This window comes from Tamandua tetradactyla, chromosome 7 (genome assembly GCF_023851605.1).
Source record: "Tamandua tetradactyla isolate mTamTet1 chromosome 7, mTamTet1.pri, whole genome shotgun sequence".
Classification (NCBI taxonomy): domain Eukaryota; kingdom Metazoa; phylum Chordata; class Mammalia; order Pilosa; family Myrmecophagidae; genus Tamandua; species Tamandua tetradactyla.
In genome coordinates, this window is record NC_135333.1 from 102,562,645 (window position 1) to 102,579,407 (window position 16,763).

Genomic DNA, 16,763 nt, shown 5'->3' on the forward strand with positions numbered 1-16,763 from the left:
CTCCACTCTGGGGATGGGGGTAAAGTGGGAAGTGGAAGGATTACACATATTAGTTGGAATTCTTTTGTAAGAAAGACTTGTCTCTTTTCCCCCATTTGTTTATTTACACAATAGTTTATATCAGTGTGGATTCATGTATATTTATTTTATATTTTGGTTTTTAATACAGTGCTAGTTTATTTATTTTGTTTCTCAAATTATCCCAGTTTTGGCCATAGGAAACTCTTTCATCTTGATTCCTGTATTTCTTTGACATGCACCCCTACTATTGTTTTTGGAGCACTTCCTTACTTTCCAACACTGTAAGGTGCTCCAGACTCATGTGATATATTCCTTGCTCTAGTCCAGGAGCCTAGGAGTCCAAGGAACCCCGGTTCCTTTTATTGGAGAATGGTATTTAGAAACCAGTATCAGAACTCATGGATGTACTCATTGTTATGGGGGGTATCATTGTTTCTAGGTGCTCTCAGCCGCACTGCTGGCTAAATCTGAATTGTAACCCCTGCATACACATACACATATAGAGCAGAAATAATTCCTCCCAGTGCATATCTTTTCTTAGATTTTTTTTTGATACTTGATGATTTTCATGCTATAAAATGTGGAACTGTTTCTTAAATTTCATTGTCTAATAGCTTGTCACTTGTATGTAGACATGCAAATGATTTTTAAAATTGACTTTGTATCTAGCCACCTTATCAAATACATTTCTCATAGCTTTTCTCTCATAGTTTAATTCTTATAGTTTTTCTATAGATTTAAAAGGAATATCTACCAAAATATCTACTACACAGATAATTTTGTTTGTGAATTGTGACAGTTTTATTTCTTTTGTTCTAATCTTTATCCTTTTAATTCTTTTCCTGTCTTACTGTATTAGCTAGAACCTCCAGTGTAATTCTGAAGGTAACTGGTGATGGCAGGTCTCATTGTTTCAGAGGGAAAACGTTCCTGTTTAGTACAATATTTGCTATAGATTTAGACAACTTTAATTAGGTTAAGTAAATTCCCATTTATCCCAAGTGTGCTAAGTATTTTTGGTCATGAATGCATGTTGGATCTTTCCAACTGCTTTTCCTGCATCTTTTGAGGTTATTGCAAAATCTCTATCTTTTATCCTGTTAATGTGAATTACATCAATTAATTTTTTAAATTTTGTTTTTATTTAAGAAAACAAACAATGCACTCAGAAGCACCAACAATGGATAGGTTAGTTAGCTTAACCATAGGCATATTTAAATAAAGTATCCATATAATCATTGTAAAGTCTGTATTTATGCAGTAAGTTTTATAAGCCAATTTAAAATTGAAACAAGGAAGGAAAAAAATCTATAAATACAGATAGAGTTACTTGAATTCTAAATATTAAACAGTATCTTAATACCATTTGATTAGTTATCAAAACTGTGAACCACTTGTTAACCTTGCATTCCTGGGATAAACCCTGTTTGGTCACATTGCCCTATCCTTTTAATTAATTAATTAATTATATTAATACTCTAATCTTGTTCTTTCTACTTGAAAACTCCCTTTTTTATTTCCTGTAGTTTGGGTCTATGATTTTCTGAAAATGCCTTTCTTTTTTTTTTGCAAGTGGTTCATAGACAATGAGCAGTAAGAGGATGCTAGAATTTGTCTGGTGCATTACATGGGGTGTAATTGTGAGACTAATAGAAACTGTAGGGGCTATAATTTATAACTTGATAGCTTTTCATGAGGTTTCAATTTTATAACTCTTCAAGATATCTCTTCAAATTATTTCTTTTCCACTATTTTCTTATGCCCAGTGAGAGATTGGGATGTATGACAGTAATATTATGTTATCTCTAAAATGCACTGAATATTATTATGCACATGAACACATGTTCTCTAACTCTCTGGATGTTAATGGTGGGCTGAAGGAAAGATGTAGATACACAGAGGGGGATGTGTGAAAATGAACAGAAAGACAATATGCCAATGTTGAAGTGGTTTATCAGTCATAATTTCATTTAAAAATATCAGCACAATGTACTTTCCTTAATATTGAAAATATGTCATCTTCATTACTATAATTACTATTATTGTTGGCGCTTTATTATTTTTGAATCCACAGGTGATGGAAATGGGATGATTTTCTGATAGGATCTAAGCTGGGTGCCATCAATATAGAAATCTGTTTTTCCTGGGTCTTCTTGTCAAGAGTATCAGTTAGAGGGCAGGCCACAGTGGCTCAGCAGGCAGGAATGCTTGCCTGCGATGCCAGAGGACCCGGGTTTGATTCCCAGTGCCTGCCCATGTTAAAAAAAAAAAAAAAAAGAGTATCAGTTAGAAATAGTGCTAGACTGTGACCCACCTACTCTGCCATCCTTTCCTCTCCAGTGTTGCTCAGGACGTCACTGTTAGCAACCCTCCACTTTGCCCTTTCTGCCCTACTCCCTACCAGCCGTGACTCCTATGCATGCTCAGTGTTTTCAGGACTTTAGAAGTTCTCAAAGGGAAAAGGTTGGGAATTAGCACTCCTTTCATGCCAAGCACTGTATCTTGATGTACAGTCTCGTAGAAGGTAAATGTTTACAAATAGATCTTACCTATTTTTAAAGCAAGTCCTATAAATACCTGCAACAAGCATTGAGTATTAGCCTAGATGAAGCTAATCTATGTTCTTATCTGAAGTGTTGTGATATGGTTCAATTTTATTATTCAGATTTATAAAGACCACTGTGTACCCCAGAAAAAACCCCATTTTGTTAATCTTAGTTTATTCCTCTTGGTGTGAACACACAGGATCTTTTGAAGATCCTGCTTTTAGTTAAGGTGTGGCCAGTTGAATGAGGTTCCTTAATCCTGTAGCTGGGGGCTCTGTGATGAGAAGGGCGTGCGGAGGAGGAGTTGGAAGTCAACGTAACTGGGAAGAGAAAGGAAAGGCCATCACCATGTGTCTGGAAAAGACAAGGAACCCAAGGATTTCTGGCCAGCCAGAAGATTCTGATCCTGGGAGGAAGCAAGCTTTCTAGCCTCTGAAACAATGAGCCAGTAAATTCCTGTTGTTAATCTAACCCATAGTTTAGTATTTGTGATAGCAGCCTGGAAACTAAGCCGTTATTGAAGATTGAATCATGTCCCTCAAAAAAAGGCACATTCAAGGGCCAATCCTTGGCCTTGTAAAAAGTCTTTTGTAAATAGGACTTTTAAAGATATTATTGGTTGAGGTGTGCCCAAACCGAATTTGTGTAGGCCTTAAGTCAATATGGCTCAAGCCTTTATAAGCAGAGGAAATTGGACACAGAAAAGAGGAGTCAAAGAGAGCAACTAGAAGCTGATGTCAATAGAACCCAGCAGAGAAAGGAGAAGATGCCACCATGGGCATTGCATGTGACAGAAAAGCCCAGGACCAAGAATGCCTGCCAGCCCTGGAAAGCCGCATCCTTTGGGGAGAAAGCATTGCACTGCTGACACTTTGATTTTGGATTTCTTCTAGCCTCAAAACAGTGAGCCAATGAATCCCCATTATTTAAGCTAACCCAGGGAATGGTCTTTGTTTTCGCTGCTGGGGACTTAAAACAGCTACCTTGTGATCAAGGAAAGACTAAAACCAGTAATATAAAAAACAAATAGTGATTTAGGATAGGTATTGGAGGTGGGTTCTAGACTAAGTGCATTGTTTGTCATAAAAGGTAGCATATGGATATAATCAATAAATAGAGGTTAGGCGTTTTATGTAAATAATAATGGAACCCCGTCCGCCAGAAGAACTAAATCAGAAACCACTGAGTGATCATCTTCAGGGAGAGGGATTAGAAGTGCTAAAGGAAGAGACTTTTACTTGTAACTTGATACCATTCTGTACTATAACCTTTAATTTAGTATATAAGCATATTTCTTTTAAAATGAAAATCAGTTTTAAAAAGGGGGATATTAGGTAAATGCTTGTAAACTAAAAGTGGCAACATTAATAATAAAGTGGAATTCCAGGTAGAAGCAGTGAATATTTGAATTAAAAGTTAGCAAGGTTTATAACATATTTATATATAGTCATTCCTTTTCACATTTTCAAGTAACAGTTTCAAAAACTAGCAATCACTCATGTTTCAGCAAGCAATATGAGAAAACAGTAATTAATATTCAAAATATCTCAATATTAAAAATGAATATACTCATAGCTTCTTGGGTCAAAAAGGAAATCAAAGTCATAATTATAGAACTCTTTAGAAATGACAACTGTATCTCTGCATAGAAACAACTGTATTGTATGGTTTAAAAAATTATGTGCTCTAGATTAAAGCTGTGTGATTTCAAACTCTAACTCTTGTTATGTCACCTCTTTGTGCCTCAAGTTCCCTAACTGTTAAGTGGAGATAATAATAGTATCTCCTATCATATCAGATTCTTGTGAGGATTAAATAACTTACTGCATATGTAAAAAATACTTTGTAAAATATTTTATATAATCTGAAATTCTAAGTGAGCCCTCAAAAGTATTAGCTATTATCATCATCATTAAAATTATTATTAAATATCAACTTCACTATATCATTAAAACTATTATAAAAATGAATTTCATGGCCTTGACTGCTTTTATAACTAGAAAACAAAAATATAAAAATAAGTTACTGAAATGTTGGATTTAACAAAACAAAGCAAAACAAAATAAGAAAAAATATTAATGAAGATGAAAAGAAAAATTAGGAATTTAAAAAGTGAAAAGTAAAAACAGAGACCCAATAGAAACAATAAATAATATCAAGGGCTAGTTCCATGAGAAGACCCAATTAAATTGACAAGGTGGACTTTGGCTTTAGAAAGTGACTGCATAAAAATAAAGAAAAGAAAAAGGAAACAGAAGTAGACAGCAATAAAATTGAGAAACAGAGGAAATGCTAAACATTAGAAATCGATGTGTATAATATCACAAAAATAAAATCAAAGACAAGATAAAATGTATGGTTTTAAGGAAGATTTCAATTAACCAAGTTGGTTAAAATAAAGGTAGAAAGGATGAATGAACAAAAAAGATGATATAAGAAATTTAAAAATTTGTCAGAAACAACTCTTCACTGCAAGTGATAGAAATCCAGCTCGAACTAGTTCAAGCAAAAAGAGAAGACATGAATTCTTGTCTGGGAAAGTATAAAGGCAGAGTTGGCTTAGATATAATTTAATCTGAGCTTTGGTGACGTGGTCAGGGCTTTGAGCGCCTCTGAACTTCTACTCTGTTTTTGCTGGCTCTTGGCTGATCTTTGAGATAGGAAAGATGCTTGATGTCCACTCCAAGCTTACATTCTTATATTTTGTCATCCAAAAAGAAGATTTACTCTCCCTCTCAGTGGCAATCCCCAGGTAATCTTCAAAAGAGATTCTGATAGGTCTGCCCCGGGACTGGTCACTGTGTTGGGATACTCAGATTATTTATCCTGGATCACATACCCACCTTTGTGATAGAGTGGAAGTGAGCAGGGATGGCGTTTCATTTAACTACCCCATTGTGATGCATGGAATGTTTCCTAAAAGGAAGAGATATTGGGCAGAATAACATCAGTTTACTGCATTTCTGCACAGAATGCAGATCCAGTTGGTTTGTAGGGAAATCCCTTAAAGCATTCAAGAAACAACTATTCACTATGTTACTAACAATAAAAAGAACATATAAAATAGCAAGCTTACCAAATTTTGCTCTCATTTTTTTTATCAGTGGTTATGAGAGGAGTTCCCTTTCAAACCAGCTAGAGGCTTAAACAATTTTTTTCTTTGCTTTTATTAAAGCAATTGCAGTTTTGTAGAAAAATCATGCAGAAAGTACAGAGTTCCCATATCCGACCCCCCAAACAGTTTTCCTTATTATGAACATATAGCATTAGCTATATATGATCTGTAATCATTATAGTACAGTAGTAGAAGTTTGGGCAATATGTTAACTTATCATTATTTGAGTTTATTAGTATAAAAATGCTATCTTATCACTGTTCACTTCAAATATTTGGATTGAAAAAAGATGCCAAATTATGCTGCAAGCATGTCATTTAAAAACATTAAGCTCATTCAGAAATCTCTCTTTTGTAATTTCCTTTTCCACACTGCTTTTGATTTAATATTTGATAATACTAGATATCCAAATTATTTAACAACTTATATTGGTTTATAATATTTCAGTATATTTTTAATATATATGAAATAGAAAATGATAATTTGAGGCACTCCCTACTGCTTGTAATATGTATATACAGTGACCACAGTTTTAAATTTGAATTATGGGTATTTAGATTAAACTGCAAAATTTACTATTTTTCATGTGGTCTACATATAGAGTATGGCTAAGCTTGTGAAAAATAAGACATCAATGAAAGTGATACGTTATACACCAATAATTATATGCAATTTTTAGTTTAAAATCATCTTGGTTATAAATACATGTAAAGTGCTTAGAACAGAGTCTGGAATGTAATGAGTTCAGTAAATGTTAAAAATAAAGTGGTTTCTCCCTATCTTAATCTTTTTTTGAGATGTACATAACTGAGGTGTAATTAAAGTAATGATATCGATCCAGTATGTAACTAGATCCTTCATTGATGATGCATTACATTCATTTGTCATCAGCCAGTATTTGACTTGAGATAAAGTTGAGCATTGTGGCAATGTGGAGGCTTTTTCTTCTTTCTTACTCCTTGTTGATAGTTTCTCATTTTAATTTCTGATCCTTGTCACTTGCACAATATTGAGACTGGATGAGGGGGAAGGAAAAGATAGGGGACTGTGAGCACAGAAGAAAATGTGAAAAGCCCTGGATTAGGGAGCAAGACTGGAGAACATGCAGGTAAATCAGGAAGAAAATTTGTATGTAGGAGGCAAAGGAGAAGACCTGGGATTAATTTTTTGCAGGCCTACTTTCTACTTTGGCTAGAAACTTCTCAGGAGAAATTCTTTTTCTGGAAATACACCTAGAAGTCAGAGAACCAATAAAGTCTTAAAGTTGGAAGGAACCTTAAAGTCCATCAGATAAGAGCAATTTAAATAGGAAGAGAGTGGAGTTCGTTAAGTAAGTAGTAGGAGCATAAGTAGTATCAAAATGCTATAATTTAATAACAGCTCCTACTTGTTGAGCCCATATTAATAGGAAAGTTATTCTTTTGTACTTATAAATTATAAAGTAAAGAATTTATTTAAGTAAATGTCCTTGCCTTTCATTGACGAAAGGAAGAATATGATTGATTAATTAATAAAGATATTCCTAAATAATGAAACACAAAATAGGTATATAACCTTGCAACTAGATAATAAATCATTCTAATGTGAGTTTACAACTTAACCTTTACTTTTGTGGTGATAACGTTATATAATTTTTCAAACCCTAGTTTATAGGGTCTTTGATTGTCATGCATGATTTCCTATTTCATTTTAGATGTTGAATATCTGTATTTCCAAAATAGCAAACTACTCAAATAGCTTTGTCAAAAGATAGTCATTGGGCCATGGTGGCTCAGCAGGCAAGAATGCTTGCTTGCCACGCCAGAGGACCCGGGTTCGATTCCTGGTGCCTGCCCATGGGGAAAAAAAAAAGATAGTCATTGAAAACTTATACCTCTATTCCATTTTTGGACAACTGAAGGGTACAAATTCTTCCATATGCTGAATTTAACTTTTCTCTCCTTTTCATTCATCCATTATAAGGTTAGTTCTGTGGAATGAAACGTAATAAGCCTTGTTCATTTTAGGTTATCTGAAAGTAGCTACACATCCTACATCTCCTTTAACTCTTCACCATATGACATGGCCTCTTCCTCCCCACAATTCTGCTTATTCTTCTAGATACAGAACTAATTGCTAACGGCTATCTTGAGAATATAGAGGAAAGGAAATAAAATATGCTTTGTACCATTAAATTATCTATGAAATATTGATATTTTTCAGTGATTGTCATGTATCTTTATGCCCGACATGTATGACAGATTAATAGCTACAAAAAAGGAATTACAACAGGTAAAACCAATTGAAGTGGCCTGATGAGATCTATGCAGTGAAATTTTGGTTGCAGCATGTCCTGTCCGAACAAATTCATCCCGTTGAAAAAGATGGAAGCCAACTAACTAATTCATTAAAAGATGATTTTATTCATCTATCAATCCTAGTAACATTTCTGAAAATATATTCCAGGGACCACTCTGATTGAAAAGGGTTTCCTTGGTTAAAGAGATGTGGCAACTCTGTATACTGTATTGGCCTATTGAGATTCACTGCACTAATGCCCTCACAAAGGATTTTGATCAATTCTAAAATAAAGAAACCCTGTAATATTGTTCTAATTAGCTTTTCCAAAACTTTTTTTTGCTATGGGAAATTTTACTTGTGACATTCATTAACTTCTTGTGGAATATATTTTGGAAAAGCCTGTCTTTAAATATGAAGCCTCAAAATTCACTGGACTTGTATCAAGAATATTTCAACATGAGTATAACAATTTTCATGAAAAATGCTTTTCATAGGAAGACAGAATGGCAACTGAACTTGACTCCAATTTCTGTTGAAGATTTATGACAGAACTCTGGAGGGGAAGGCTGAGTGAGGCCTAGTGGAATGGAGGAAGTCAACAGTGGATGTGATTTTGAGGAGAATCCATAAAGGAACAGGAAGGTGGGGATATCATGAACTGGAAGAAACCTGGAGAGATTTTGTCTCCATTCTTTTCTTTAATTAAAGTAGTGTTTCCTAAACAATCATCCATCATAAATGCATTTTAAGTTATAGTATTTATAGATCACTAACTACAAGATGATATAAATGGAAACAAGATTATTATGTGAAAGAGCTTATAATTTAACCACAGAGACAAGCTATATATGCTTCCAAATGATTAGATAATGATATAAGGCTGTATGTAATTCATTAAGTTGAGTGGGAGAATAGAGAGAAGGGAGCTATCCCTGGAAATTGAGTTAGAGAAGGTTTCCAATTTGAAAGACTCTTTAAGAAAGGGGGAAGTTTTAATTTACCATAGCAACTATATTGAAGTTCTTTATGCTTAATAAAAGTATTTATTGTTGTAGTTCAGTGAAATTTTTCTTGGTCAGTCATCAGTGGGAATGGAGAAAGTATGTGCCCAATGTATTAACAACATTACTGCTATGAGAATAAATTCATGAAAAAAATTACAATTCTTTTTCTGTCACTAGAGGGTTAGAAAAATCTTTAGATAAACAACATAGATCTGCAACTGATAGTGTGAAATGACTAAGGAACAAACTAGGAAAAATAGAAGAGTTATGATAAGAAATAAAAGATAGGATGAAATCTAAGAAAGGAAATTTAATGTAAGCATCAGAAGGAAAAGGGTTAATAGGGAATGTGTACTTAAATAATAGAAAAAGACAGAAAGAAGACACACATAGGAAGCAGGTCCAAGGGATAAGTGGATGGCTGAGATTAACATACGGAAACCAGACAGCAAGGATGGGTCAGAAGAGTGGAGAAGCCACTGGAGGATAAACATTGCAGCAGATAAGAGGAAGTAGAAATATTGTAAAGGATTTACATCCTGCCTTGGAAAGGCAGGGGGAAATAATGACTAGCCACTTAGCACTGTTTTAAAATTATACAATTTCCCCTTTCTCTAAAGGGTTATGTAATTTGTAAGTGCTAAAATAGACCTTTAAAAAACACTGGCATCACTCTCCATGTTATTTTAAACACCTTTCCATTCATTAAGCGCAATTAAGCTATCAAACCCTGTTTTAACTGTGCAGAACAGTCCCCACAGCCAGGAACGAGTGCATCGTGCATTAGAAACATCACGAACAATTCTGAACTTGCACAAAATATAATTGGCCAATTTGGAGACATTGTTTTGCACAGTATGGTGTGTCTCATACATTTTTCATATAGAGTCAATGTATTTTATGAGGCCCACGATAAGCATATGGAAATACATGTATTCCCAGGAGGCTAAGAGCATTTGGGGGATGGGCGACTAAAAATGGAGCTGTATGTTGAGATTTGTGAGCTCTGAAACTTGACAAGCTTGGGAAAAAACATTTTAAGCAGGCTTTCCAAGGCACTTACAATGCTAATTATATCTGCTGCATTCCTCTTTTTTCTTTGCTATAATTTCTTTACTGGTTTTAATTAAGCACTTTTAATGTCTAATGGAAGGTGGAGGAATTTGCTTACCAGACAAGTTTTGCCTTGCCCTAACTAATTTTATGCCCTACCCAAACTGTGCCTTCACTAATCTTTTATATGATTACCTGAATTTCTACTAATTGATGCCTTTTTATTCTCTTCTTTCACTAATGCTACAAATTAAGGTTCTACTTAAATGTTGTCAAGTTCAATCAATATCTTCTTTTGAGTAGTATTAGGGTAAATGGATAATAACCTTTTCTTGATTGACATATGGTAATATGAAAAAATACTGATGTAGCTTGAAAGTGTGATTGTAGAGAACTGAGGAACCACTGAAATGTGGAGGAAAAAGCTCCAGTGGAGGGTGAGCTTATATTTGTATAGACAGCCTTGAGTGTCAGATGTGGAGGGAGCACATTGGTCCATTCACTTCTGCATAAGCTGAGTCAGCACTTGCTGACCACAGTGTTTGGTATAAAGCACATTTGTAATAACTCTAGGAAAACATTTAAGCATTTAAACCTGAACATACAGAAATTATTGCATTTAATTTGTAATATGCAGTTATATTTAAAAAGGAGGAAAACAGCTTGTTATTCATTAACCCACTCAACAAATATATATTGGGTGGCTTCTGTATTTAAAGCACTAGAATTGAATGTAGAAATAGATAGAATGAAAATGCCTCAAGAAGCTATCATTCTGATAGATGAGATAGAACACATATAGAAATAAGAACTATCCGAGGCATCCATTCATTTGTTTTTCATTAGGTATTTATTGACTACTATATAACAGGAATTATGCTAGGGGTACATGACAAGTACACAGCATTTGCTCTCAAAGATGTTGATAACTAAGGTAAGGAACACAGGTAAATAATTAGAGCAATAGAGCAACTGCTATTATATAGTTATGTGCAAGGAACTCTCAGAATCCTGAAAAATAATTACTAAACTCTTCCAAAGGAAGTCAGGCATGACTTCCTGGAAGAAGCAGTCTAAGTATAGTTTAAGTCTCTAATTCCAGACACTCCCCCTTCTTCCATAGTAGATAATGTGAGTGAATAAATACCTTTCTTCCTTTTGTGTTAAGCAAGTTTGAGTTGGAGTTCTGTCACTTGCAGTCAAAAAAATCCTATATAATTCAAAGTCAGACTGGGAAGGGCCCTGGATATATTATTGTACCTTGTGTGATCTCAAGTCCATATTTCCTATCACTAGTTGGGTATTTCCCTTTATGGCCATATAGAGTCAACATACTACCAGGATGCACTATCATTTTAGTTCATGAGCTTAATGTTCTGGCTTTGGATCCTGTTTTACTTCTAGTAGATTTCCCTTTATGTCTTTTGAAGACAACAGTGTATTGAAACATTTAAATTAAATTTTATTTATCATTTCTCTTTGTTCATAAAAGGAGGGATGTCCTCTATTAGTTCTGTTCTCTTTGCTGCCTGAACAGGACATTGTTTTAAAAATAGGAAGCTTTTTAAACAAAGAATTCAAATGGTCTGTTTTATATTCCAAAGGGATCCATGTTTAAAAAAAGACATGAAAGTCTAAACAAAGTCATGACTGTGAGTTCAGATTTAAGTAATGATAGGAGATATAACATATGTGTCATCAGGGTGCATGGGTAGTTCAGTGGTTAGAATGCCCATCTTCCATGCTAAGGACCAGGGTTCAATTCCCGGCCCATGCACCTAAAAAACAAAACAACAACAACAAAGTATGTGTCAAGAGACTCAAGCCCAAGCACTTGATGATGTTTACTGGTGTTGGTGGCAGTTTGGCTTGAGTCTCTTGGTAAATCATGGTGCTGTTAGTTGGAGTCAAAAATGGGGGAAATTTGCATATTCTGGTACTTATAGGATGTACAGCTAGGAAGGTCAATAGGCAGCTGAAATACTGGTTAAAAGCTCTGCAACTCAAGAGATAAATGGGATACAATCTTGTAGTTGGAAATTGGAGACAGCAGTAGATGAAGTTATACAGGGAGAATGGGTATGAAGAGAATGAGGTTAGTACAATGAATGCTATTAATATGAAGAGTACAGAATAGTACAAAGAGTATTATTAATATAATGAGTAGAAAATAGAATGCCACTTATGAGGTGAATCTAGTAAAGTACTCTCAGAGAACACTGATATTCCTCATACAAGAAAGGACAATTAGTGATTCAAGAGAAAATTATGCACAATAAAGACCAAGTGAACTAAAATTTTAAAGTGTGTTCTGGTCAGTGTTGCTGATGTATCAGTAAGGAAAGTAAGGCAGAATATGACAATCATCACAAGAGGAGATGTGTTGCTGTGTTCAGATGGTCAAAGGTAGGTATCATGGATGAGACAGAGATTTGAGCTGGCCTTTAAAGATTGACCCCAGTCTATGGAGGAAGAGACTTGGATGTCATCTCGGATGGTACAGACTCTTCGTATGCATTTAATACCAGTTGACTGGCACTGGGTTTGATGCTGGGGTGAATTCTTCATTTTACTATCCACACCGTTTTGGTGGCCAGACTAAAATACAGTTATGATAGGCTAGTACCAAATCCAGGAAGGAGCGTTCTTCCACATACCACCAATTTGGGAGTCTAAGCCTTATGCTTTCTGTGAAACGATCAAGCAGCAAAGTTGTGTTGTTCAGTTGGAGGGATGACTAGAGAGTTACACATGAAAGGCCTTAGGACTAGTTGTCTCATAACATTCAGGAACCATTTTCAGATCTTATGTAAATCATAAATTGCTTTCTTTTCTGTTAAGATCAGAGCTCTTTCCTCTACCATACTTTACCCTGTAAACTCAAGGTGCTTTGGTCTCCATGGCTTTCAGCCCTGTCTCCTCCACTCAGAAAGGCTGGTGCTCGACCTGGTTTTCCCTTCTTTGTACTATGGCCTGGAAACTCTCTCAGGGCAGTAAGTTGGGACAATCATGGTGTCCACCTCATTTGTTTCCATTTCTCAGGGATTGCTGTCATTTATGGCCTGATGACCTATGTTTTGAGAACTTCTTTTTCTGCATATTTTTTTCATATTATTTTAGTAGTTTCAGGTGGAAGGATATTTAGAGCCCTGGTTATTTCTTCTTGATTTTATGCATTTGAACATAATGAAAACTTCATTTAAGAATCTTAGTAGGATGTATTCCACAATATATATTTTCCTTTTTTTTTTAGGAGCATGGTCCAGGAATCGAACCTGGGTCTCCTGCGTGGAAGGCAAGCATTCTAACCATGCACCCCAGAATATAAACTTTATATCCAAGATTTTAAAACTGAAAATGAACAGAGGAGGTGAACAGAACTTCTAAGAAAATGGAGCCCTAACATGCTTACTCCTTCAGAGTGTGTTTCATTTTGCAAAACAGCATTCAAACAGCAAGAACTACAGTTTTAACGAACTGTCTCAAACAGGTAAACTTGATTTGGATTTAACTAGTTTTATAAAAACTACTGAAAATTAATAAAACATTTGGAAATTTTGGAAAGATAATCAGCTTGGACTATTGGTAATTATAACCATAGTTGTTTATTCACTGTAGATCCAAAAAATTTGTGTAAAAATATACCATTAGAAGGGGGTTTGAGGGTAGTTCAGTAGTAGAATTCTCACCTGTCATGCGGGAAATCCGGGTTCGATTCCCAGCCCATGCACTACCAAGAACAAACAAATGAAAAACAAAAGAAAAATTCAACCAATGATGCTGTAATAAGGGGATACTCACATGGAAAAAGAATGAAATATGACCCCTGCCATAGAGCATACAAAGAAAAAGAAAGAGTTAGCAAAATATCCCATTAGAACTTAGGCAAAAAGTAAGAATATAGAAATACTATGAGGGCATAGAAATCATTTTGTTCATTACTATATCCTTATTCGCTCCAATATGTCTAGTAGTGTTTTGGTTTACTGAAGCTACTGGAATGCAATATACCAGAAATGGATTGTGTTTTACAAAGAGGACAGATAAGGTTACAGGTTTTACAGTTCCAAGTCTGCGATAATGTCCAAAATAAGGCATCAAGAGAAAGATACCTTGACTTTGAAGAAAGGCTGATGGCATCTGGGGTTTCTCTGTCACATGGGAAGGTACATGGTAACGTTTGCTGTCTTTCTCCCTCAGCTTCTGGTTTCAGTTGGCTCTCTCAGCTCCTGTTTACAGTGGGTTTCTTTCTAAATGTCTGTGGTTAATCACTTAGCTTCTCCGGGGCAGGCACTGGGTTTCATTTCTTATCTTAGCATCACCTCAGAAACAAGACTCTGTGTCTTGGTTTCATTTCTCTGTTCTCTCTATTGGCTCTGAGCTAGCTCTCTCTCTCTCTCTCTCTCTCTCTCTCTCTCTCTTCCCCCATGAGCTCTTTTAAGGACCCTAGTAAACTAATTAAGACTCACCTTGAATGGGCAGGGGTCACATCTCCATGGAAATAATCCAATAAAAAGATCCTACCCACAAAGTGTCTGTACCCACAAGACCGGATTAAAAGACCTCGTTTTTTCTGGGGTACACAACAGTTTTAATCCAGCACAAGTAGATTGTGGGGTTTAATAAATATTTGTGAAATAAAGAATGAGTGGAAGGATGAATGCTAACTCCTTGAAGGCAGGGTCTGTATTTATCTTGTTCATTGCTAAACTCACAATACCTAGCTTTGGGTCTGGCTCATCGTATGCAATAAATAGTTTGTTGATTGAATTAATGAATGGGTAAAATTGCAAGGACTATACATAATATCTTTGTGTGTGAATTTGAAAATGTGTTTTCAGTTCTGGAATTTTCTAGTCACTAAATAACTTAGAGGTTTTTACCAAAAAAATAGAAGGCAATACAAGTAAATGATGACATGGCTGCCACGGTTAGAGGAGTTTAAACATCATCTTTTCCAATCTAGCGATGTAGAAATCAATGTTGAAAATGTGAAATGTGCTGCAAAAGCTAGAAATGTGAAAGAGTTCAGCTATAAGAGATCTCTTTTCCATTTCTGTTTGACGTTCATGCTGTGAAGAAGGAATGGAAAGATAAAAACTCCAAAAAAGCAGACACAGGCATTTAAAGAGAAAGGAAAATTAGTCAGCAACCATGTACCACAAATCACCACTTGAACAATTAAGACTTATGAGATCAGAAGAATTTTCCAGACAAAAGGAGCTGGAAGCCAAGAGTAGACCTCCGCGGAATGAAAGGGACCTAGTTCCTGGTCCTCCCTTGTCTCCAGGTCACAAGGAGGCTGTGTAATCATAAGCTCCTCACTCATTACAAGTAGGAATTTCCACTTTTCTTCAAGAATTTCAAAATCAGTTGTGGCATAAGTGAAGTACTCTTAATATTAACGAGTCATTACAGAGACCCAGCCCAAACTCAATGAGTGAATTTGCCTGAGGGAATAGGCTAAGACAATGACACTCCTACAGAAGAGCATTTTCATTAGTTTTATTCCCATGGGGCATATGACAGGTTATATTAGCACCCCATCATGAAGGATGAAGCACTCTGCCTCAAAATTGACTGTCCAACATGAGAGATGCTAATTTTCTAATTGGGTCATTTAAATCTTATTCACTGATGTTAGTCCCCAATACCGGGGATGGTTCTGGGCAGTTAGATTAAAAATGCCCCTGAACAAATGATACCCCCATATCCCCTCCCTGTGGCTAGTCAGTTTGGAGATTGTGATCCTGCAATGCAACAACAGCTCTCCTTTCTTTTGGACTTCTAAGCAAACAGTACATCCCAGTTCATCAAGTATTCGTTTGTGGGGACTTTGCCATTCCTGTACTCGGCAAAAGACAATTTCCTCTGTGTTGCAACTTCATACTTGGCTAGAGGATAGGAGGGTTGGCATGACCAGAGCTGGCTACTAAAAGCAGGCACAGTAAAACCCCACAATGATTGGCCTCTTTTTCAGCTTGGCAATCATGTCAGGAGCTGGAATAGAGAAACATTTGTATTAAATTGCTGTTGGGAGAAGGATGCCGGTGCTTCTGTAGAAGTCCTGTTCCCCTCCTCCCCTTCAGTGAAGTGGCACCGTTATGAGCCTCGTTTTGCTTTTCATATTTAAAATTCAGCCTGTACTGAACTTGCCTCAGAAATAGATCTGCTCTGACACTCCCACTCTCAAGCTGCTGGTACTGCAATCACAGGTTTTGACATTGCTTGAGCCAACCCAGAATCTAGAAAGTTGAAGTAGAATTAAAGAGGTAGCTACATGAACAGACTTCCAGGTTGGAAAAGCTGGGCCACATGTTATTCCCATCTCTGACATTCTTACAGATTTTTAGCATCAGCACTATGCTTGTCACATAATGATTACCCACACGCATAAGGTCTTGTTCAGAAAAGGAGTTGTTATATGACACAGGCGTATTTTTTCCCTAAGTGAGAGAGACTAGTGGAGTTTGTTCTAAGTTGGGACAATCTCTATCCATGGATTCCTGGGCCCTGGAAGTCAGATGGAATCACTGGGTCAGGGCTGGCAATCAGTGTGGGAGGTCAGCATCAGGGAGGAATAGTGGGGGGCACCAGGAGGTCCTGGCAGGCGAGTGGAACAGAGCCTCAAAGGGATATGTCTAGGGAGGCAGTCTGCAGTGAGGGAGTCCCAGCAGTACTTGTGGAGGCCTCACTTTGGGACTGAAAATCTGGGCAGCCTTGAAGCTCTTGGAAGAAAGCTAG

General features: G+C 36.1%; 1 long non-coding RNA gene across 3 annotated transcripts in view; it reads left to right on the forward strand.

Moving 5' to 3' along the window:
* LOC143689906 (uncharacterized) overlaps window positions 1-16,763 on the forward strand; it is a 305,999-nt gene that overhangs the window by 135,046 nt on the left and 154,190 nt on the right. For all 3 annotated transcript variants that reach the window (XR_013178966.1, XR_013178964.1, XR_013178965.1), the window contains exon 2: window positions 13,273-13,509. This is a non-coding gene — a long non-coding RNA (uncharacterized LOC143689906). The remainder of the gene's footprint in view (window positions 1-13,272; window positions 13,510-16,763) is intronic.